The sequence below is a fragment of the Leptonychotes weddellii genome, chromosome 2, assembly GCF_054177405.1.
Source record: "Leptonychotes weddellii isolate Sample4059 chromosome 2, ASM5417740v2, whole genome shotgun sequence".
In the NCBI taxonomy this organism is placed as follows: Eukaryota; Metazoa; Chordata; class Mammalia; order Carnivora; family Phocidae; genus Leptonychotes; species Leptonychotes weddellii.
Genome location: NC_138370.1, coordinates 79,614,826 through 79,621,007, shown reverse-complemented (window position 1 = coordinate 79,621,007; position 6,182 = coordinate 79,614,826). Strand labels below are relative to the sequence as shown.

The window sequence follows — 6,182 nt, the reverse complement described above, 5'->3', positions numbered from 1 at the left end:
CATTGATGCCCCCACACAATTGAAAATCCATATATAATTTTTAATTCCCCAAAAACTTAACTGCTAATGGCTTACTCTTGACTGGAAACCTTACCAATAATATAAACAGTAGATTAACACATATTTTGTATATTACATGAATTATGTATTGTGTTCTTACAAAAAGTAAGCTAGAGAAAAGAAAAGGTTATTAAGAAAATCATAAGAAAAAGAAAACCCAGTTACCGTTTTTAACAATAACCAAAATCTGTTTATAAGTGGACCCGTGTAGTTCAAACCCATGTTGTCCAAGAGTCCACTGTATATTTAACTTCCAAAAATTAAAAGGTGAAACCCACACATTATCGTGGCGGCTGATATTTTAGCAGAGTCCAAAGTTATTTCCTGCAAAGATGAAGGGAAATAGTTGTTGAACACTCAGGGAACTAGGAATGAATTTCAGTAAGAAGGGATCGCAATACACCTGGATTCCATCTGCACAGCTGTTTCACTTGCCCAAAGTTTTATCTAAACTTCTCTATAAAACTTAATAAAGCTACCAGATAGTTTTACTTTGTATTTTTTTTACTAAAAAAAAAGACATCTGTAGAGACATCTGATCACACCTTTATCAGAAGGAATAATCATTGAAGGCCATCAGCCTTTCTTCCTCTCATAGAATCCATGTTCTGTAAGCAACCTGTGATAATTCAATCTGATCTACTTTCTAAAAATTTTTATCATAGAAAGGGTGTTTCATTAATAATACATCTGATTAGGATGGCTATTTGAAATATATTTTTCAAGCTGCAAAATAAAAGTGGTAATTCCTATTTATACAGCTGTTTGTTGTGAGTTTTATAGAAGGATCCTGAGAATAAGATGATCTCTAAGTTCCTAGCAAAGTATATTCTATATCTAAACAATTTAATGGTGATAACATCAAGTTGCCTCTTAGTACTGTCTTAGAGAAAGAGAGCACCACTTTTTCTTGCTGAGAGAGAAATGTCAGTGAAAATTAAATTCATAACACTCAACTATTGCTCAATTATTAGAAATTTAATCACAACTCATTTTAAAACATCATATTTTTACATTCAGTTTGAAAAAATATGACTACATCTCCCATACAGCTGAGGCTATAAATGAAGTACAAAAGGAAATTAAATAGAACAACAAAGGAAATGAAATTCTCTTAAGCATTCAAGAGGTTTCAGCAAATTTCTGGAAGGAGGAAAGGAGAATGAAGATTATCAGGAAATATAAGGGAGTAGAGAAAGAAGACACACAGAACATAAACAATTGTGTGTACAGTAGAGGGGAAACCAAACTGCCTGGAATACTGGATTTAAACAAAACAAAGCAACAAAAAAGTAGAGAGTGAAAAGGGAGGCTAAAAACACAAATTTTAATTAAAGTTCTATCTAGAAAAGAGTTGCTTAAGCCCAACATCATACTTTATGCAAAGAAACCAATAACCCAGCACCCTTGACAAGAAACAATAAAAACAAAACCCCACAAATCATAAAGAACAAGAAGATACTGAACAACAGCAGTAACAACCAAAGGCTCAGAGAAAATTTTGCCTAGCTTTTACATTTAAATATTTATTCCCCAAGGAAGAACTTGTTATATATGGTGTGAATTAAGGGCCATTTTAATTGTTTCCCATTTGCATAATCAGGTTTACCAGCAACACTTATTGACAAATCCATCTTTCATCATCGATCTATAATATCAGCTCTCCCAAATACCATGTGCCCATATAAACATTTTTCTTATTATGGTCTATCTATTCCATTCCATTTATCTATTTAATCTATTGCTTTTCTAATACCACACTGTATCATTATATTTTATAATACATCCTCCAATTTATTCTTTTCTTTAAGAAACTTATATTAACTTTGGGCATTTTTATATTTAACATACAGTATAGAATTAGCTTGATAATGTTTAAGTGCAATCTTACTAAGCTTTTACTAGGGATGCATTGATAATAAAGATAAATTTAGAGGAGAAATGGCTTCTTTAAGTTCTTTAACTTCTTTGCCAATTTAATTATGGTAAAACTCTCAATGTGTTTGGGTCATCTTTAATTACTATCAACAAGGTTTTTTGTTTTCCACAAGATCTTGTGCACTTTAGTTAGACTTATTTTTAACAACTTGATTTTAAAATTCTATTGTAAGTCATATCTGTGGTGTTTTACTTTGTGTTTGTAGCTCATATATAGAAATGCAATTCATTTTGACATAATTAATTCATGTCAAGGAATCTTGGTAAAAACTGTTAATTGGTATAAAGTATTGATGATTCTTTTGATTTTTTTTTTTTAAGTAGGCGCCATGCTCAGCATTGGAGCCCAACATGTGGCTTGAACTCATGACCCTGATATCATGACCTGAACTGAGATCAAGAGTCAGATACTTAATGAACTGAGCCACCCAACCATCCCTCTTTAGAATTTTCTGTGTGCATAATAACCTCCATGATATGACCATTTGTTTTCCTTTTTCCAATCATTTTTGTTATTTAAAAAAACCTTACTGCCATGTCTAAGATCTCCAATATGAATTACTTATAACATTGATGTTTCTCTTATTTCCAACCTCAAAGGAAATACTTTAGCATTTCCTTATTAAGTATGATGCTTTCCAAAGGACTTTTGAAGACAAACTTTATCAAATTAAGCCCATTCCTTTTTAGTTAGGTTGTTAAAATGTAAGATTTTTTAAGACCATGGCATTAAATAAGTTATGAGTTTGTTGTCTTTTGTTTCAGTGCATCACATTGCTATTTTCATATGAAGCTTTCCAGAGTTGCTTGGAATAAATCTTTTTGTCCAGAATGTCATATTTTTTAATACATTGTTGATTTCTGCTTGATAATCTGCAGTTTTTTCTTCCTTATTTTTGATAAATTAGGTTGACTTTAATTCCTTTTTCCTTTCCTATCCTGGTAAAGTTTGGTTTTGCTTGGTTTTTTAACTTAATTTATTTAAATTCAATTAGTTAACATATAGTGTATCATTAGTTTTAGATGTGGAGTTCAGTAATTCATCAGTTGCATATAACAACCCCTGGTCATTACATTACATGCCCTTTTTAATGTCCATCACCCAGTTACCTCATCCCACATGCCCTGCCCCTCCAGCAACCCTCAGTTTGTTTCCTACACTTAAGAGTCTCTTATGGTTTGTCTCCCTCTCTGATTTCATCTTATTTTATTTTTGATATCAAGGGTATTATAGCTTCATAAAATGAATTGGAATATGTTCCCTCCGGATTTCTGCTCCAAACAATTATATGTAATATTGGAATTATTATTTTGTCTCATATTTGGAACAATCCACTGGTAGAGCCATCAAGGTTTGAAATGATCTTATGAGATGATCTTTGACTACTGAGTAAATGGATTTGTTATAGAACAATTCTGGTTTTGTATTTTACTTTAAGTTACTTTTGGAAAAATACATGTTCTAGACAATTGTGTATTTTATTTACATTTCAAATTTATTAAGCTAAAATTGTTAATATACCCTGATTTATCTTTTGAATGTGTATTTTATCTACAAAAGTATAAGATTTTTGCATTGTATATTTCTTAAAAATAAATCTTTAATTTTTTATTTTTAAATTTTTAATTTTTTAAAATGTTATTTGAGTATATTTGACATGCAATATTACATTAGTCTTGAATTCTCTTTAAAAAAAAAAAAAAGAACTGTGGTCAGCAAATTGTGGCCTAAGAGTCAGTCAGTTTTTATAAATAAAGTGTTCTGAAACACAGTCATGCTCACCCACTTACATATGGTCTCTAACTTTTTATGCCACTACAGCAGAAACTGAGTAGTTACAAGAATTTCAGTAGTTACAACAAGAAGCCTAAAATATTTACCATCTGATCCTTTAAGAAAAAAGTTTGGTACCTGGTGTATAATTACTTTCCATTTTTTATTCCTGATATTTGGTATTCCTTCTCTTATTGTTTTAAAACAATTTCACCAGTGTTTTGTGATTTTGTTTTATTCAGTTTTATTGAGATTTAATTGATATATAACGTTGTATTTGTTTATGATATACAACATAATAATTTGATAGATGTATATTTTGGAAATAATTACACAAGTTTAGTTGACATCCATCACAAAGGTTTGTCAATTTTTTTTATCCTTTCAATGAATTAACTGACTCTTAGCTTTATTTCTTGACTTTTTTTCCCTATACTCTTGATCACTATGCATATATTTATTATTTGCTTCCATTTTTTGTTTCTTTTTTTAAGTTCTTTTTTTTTCTTTTTTTAAGTACTTAAAATAAATCCCAAACTACTGACTTTTACAACTCCAAATATGTGAGTGTTTAACTTTCTATGTCTATCCTTTACATAATTGAACATTTTCCCCCCATTTCCCATCTCCCATCTATCTCTTTAGCATCTATCTATCTGGCATCTATCTCTCATCTATCTATATCTAGCATCTATTTATCTCTATTTATGTTTTTTTTTATGTTTGTGTCTAGACATTCTCATTTGTTCAGTTCACTAATACACATTTTTTTTTTCAACCTGGAAGTCATATTGACCAATTGTTATTTTCTCAAAAACAATTTTTTTTTCTTTAGACTCTTGTTAATTTAAGTAGTCAAAATGTTTTATTATGTCTCTCTCCTGATATTAATTATATCTATTCTATAATTTATTGTTTATGTATTTTCATAAATTTATTTTCTCCACTGCTAGTTATTTCATTAGAGTGGGCATTTCTATTTCATGTTGTTGGTTACTCAAGGATTTGGCTATTTAATCCTGTTATTCTAATTACTGATCTTTGAAAGAGCTATCATTTTGAAGAAATTAAAAGACTATAAAGACAAAAACAAAAAGGAAAACAATTTAACCCAAAAAGGAAATGATTTAACCCAAGTGTATTTGGCAGCTATCCATCAAGTTTGGATAGAAATTGTCGCTCTTCTTATCTTTGTAAACTTCTACATAAGATTAAAGTCACCCCCCACCATTTCAGAAAAAAAAAATGAGCTGAATTATTTTTATTTCATTATTTTGTACAAAGTTTTAGTTTTTATTAAATGTGATCATTTGTAATAACTTGAATTTAGAACTAGTAATGTATTTTCTCTCTTTTCTTTCCCTATTGTTCTGACAGTTGGTCTATATCTATTTATCTATCACCTCACCTATATATAAATATGTACAATAACCAATGTTGAAATAATTAATGTCATTATTTTTTAAAGTATAATTTAGGACTTGGCAATAAGCCTCATTTCCATTTACCTTGCAAATATGTATAACATACCATTTATTTTGTTACATCATAATTGTTGTTTTCATATATATCTAGAAGATAGGTCTTAAAGTCATATCTATATTTATATTTTCATCACCTGACATATCCTAATACAACATGTCTTTTGAACTAATTGTCTTATATAAAGACATTGCTCTTTCTTTATATCTATTACTATTCTTGTTGCCTTCTTCTAGATATGACACTGATCTAGTTAATTAAGCTTTGAGCCTTGATTTTCTTATCAATAAAATGATGATAACAATACATACCTTATTAGGTTATTGTAAATATGAAGCATGATAACATATGTAAAAGAGCATAGTAAATGGAACAATATAAATGTTGGTGTGCCATCTTTGTTATAGCAGAGTGAGTAGTGGTAGCAACAAAAGTAAAATATTTTTTTTTCATCTCTACTGAGGTATAATTGACAAATAAAAATTGAATATACATTTAAGGTATATAACATGATGTTTTGATATATATATGCATTGTGAAATGATTGCCACAATCAAGCTAATGAAAACATCCATCACCTCACACAGTTAACATTTTCTTTTTTTCCTAATGTGGAAAAACATGAATTTGCTTGTCAGGCTTGCATTGGGCCATGCTTATTTTCTCTGTATCATTTCAATTTTTGAATATGTGCTGCCAAAACAAGAACAAAGGCATTTTAATTCTGTGATTTATAGCTGTTAATTGGGGCTAATCATAATTACATTTTTGATCATTCCTCTGGTTCTGGGAATACTTACTTACTTATCTATATAATTAAATATAAGCTTAGTCAGTGCAAGGGTTTTTGTTTTTTTGCTCGCTGCTGTAACAATGAAGATGAACTAATGAATAACTTTATTCAACAAACATATGAATGTGTATGTAT

At 29.5% G+C, this 6,182-nt stretch overlaps 1 pseudogene; it reads right to left on the bottom strand.

Annotated features, from left to right (window-relative positions):
- Positions 1–5,869: 5,869 nt before the first annotated feature.
- LOC115940082 (U6 spliceosomal RNA) lies at positions 5,870–5,963 on the bottom strand (annotated as a pseudogene).
- Between the last annotated feature and the right edge of the window lie 219 nt (positions 5,964–6,182).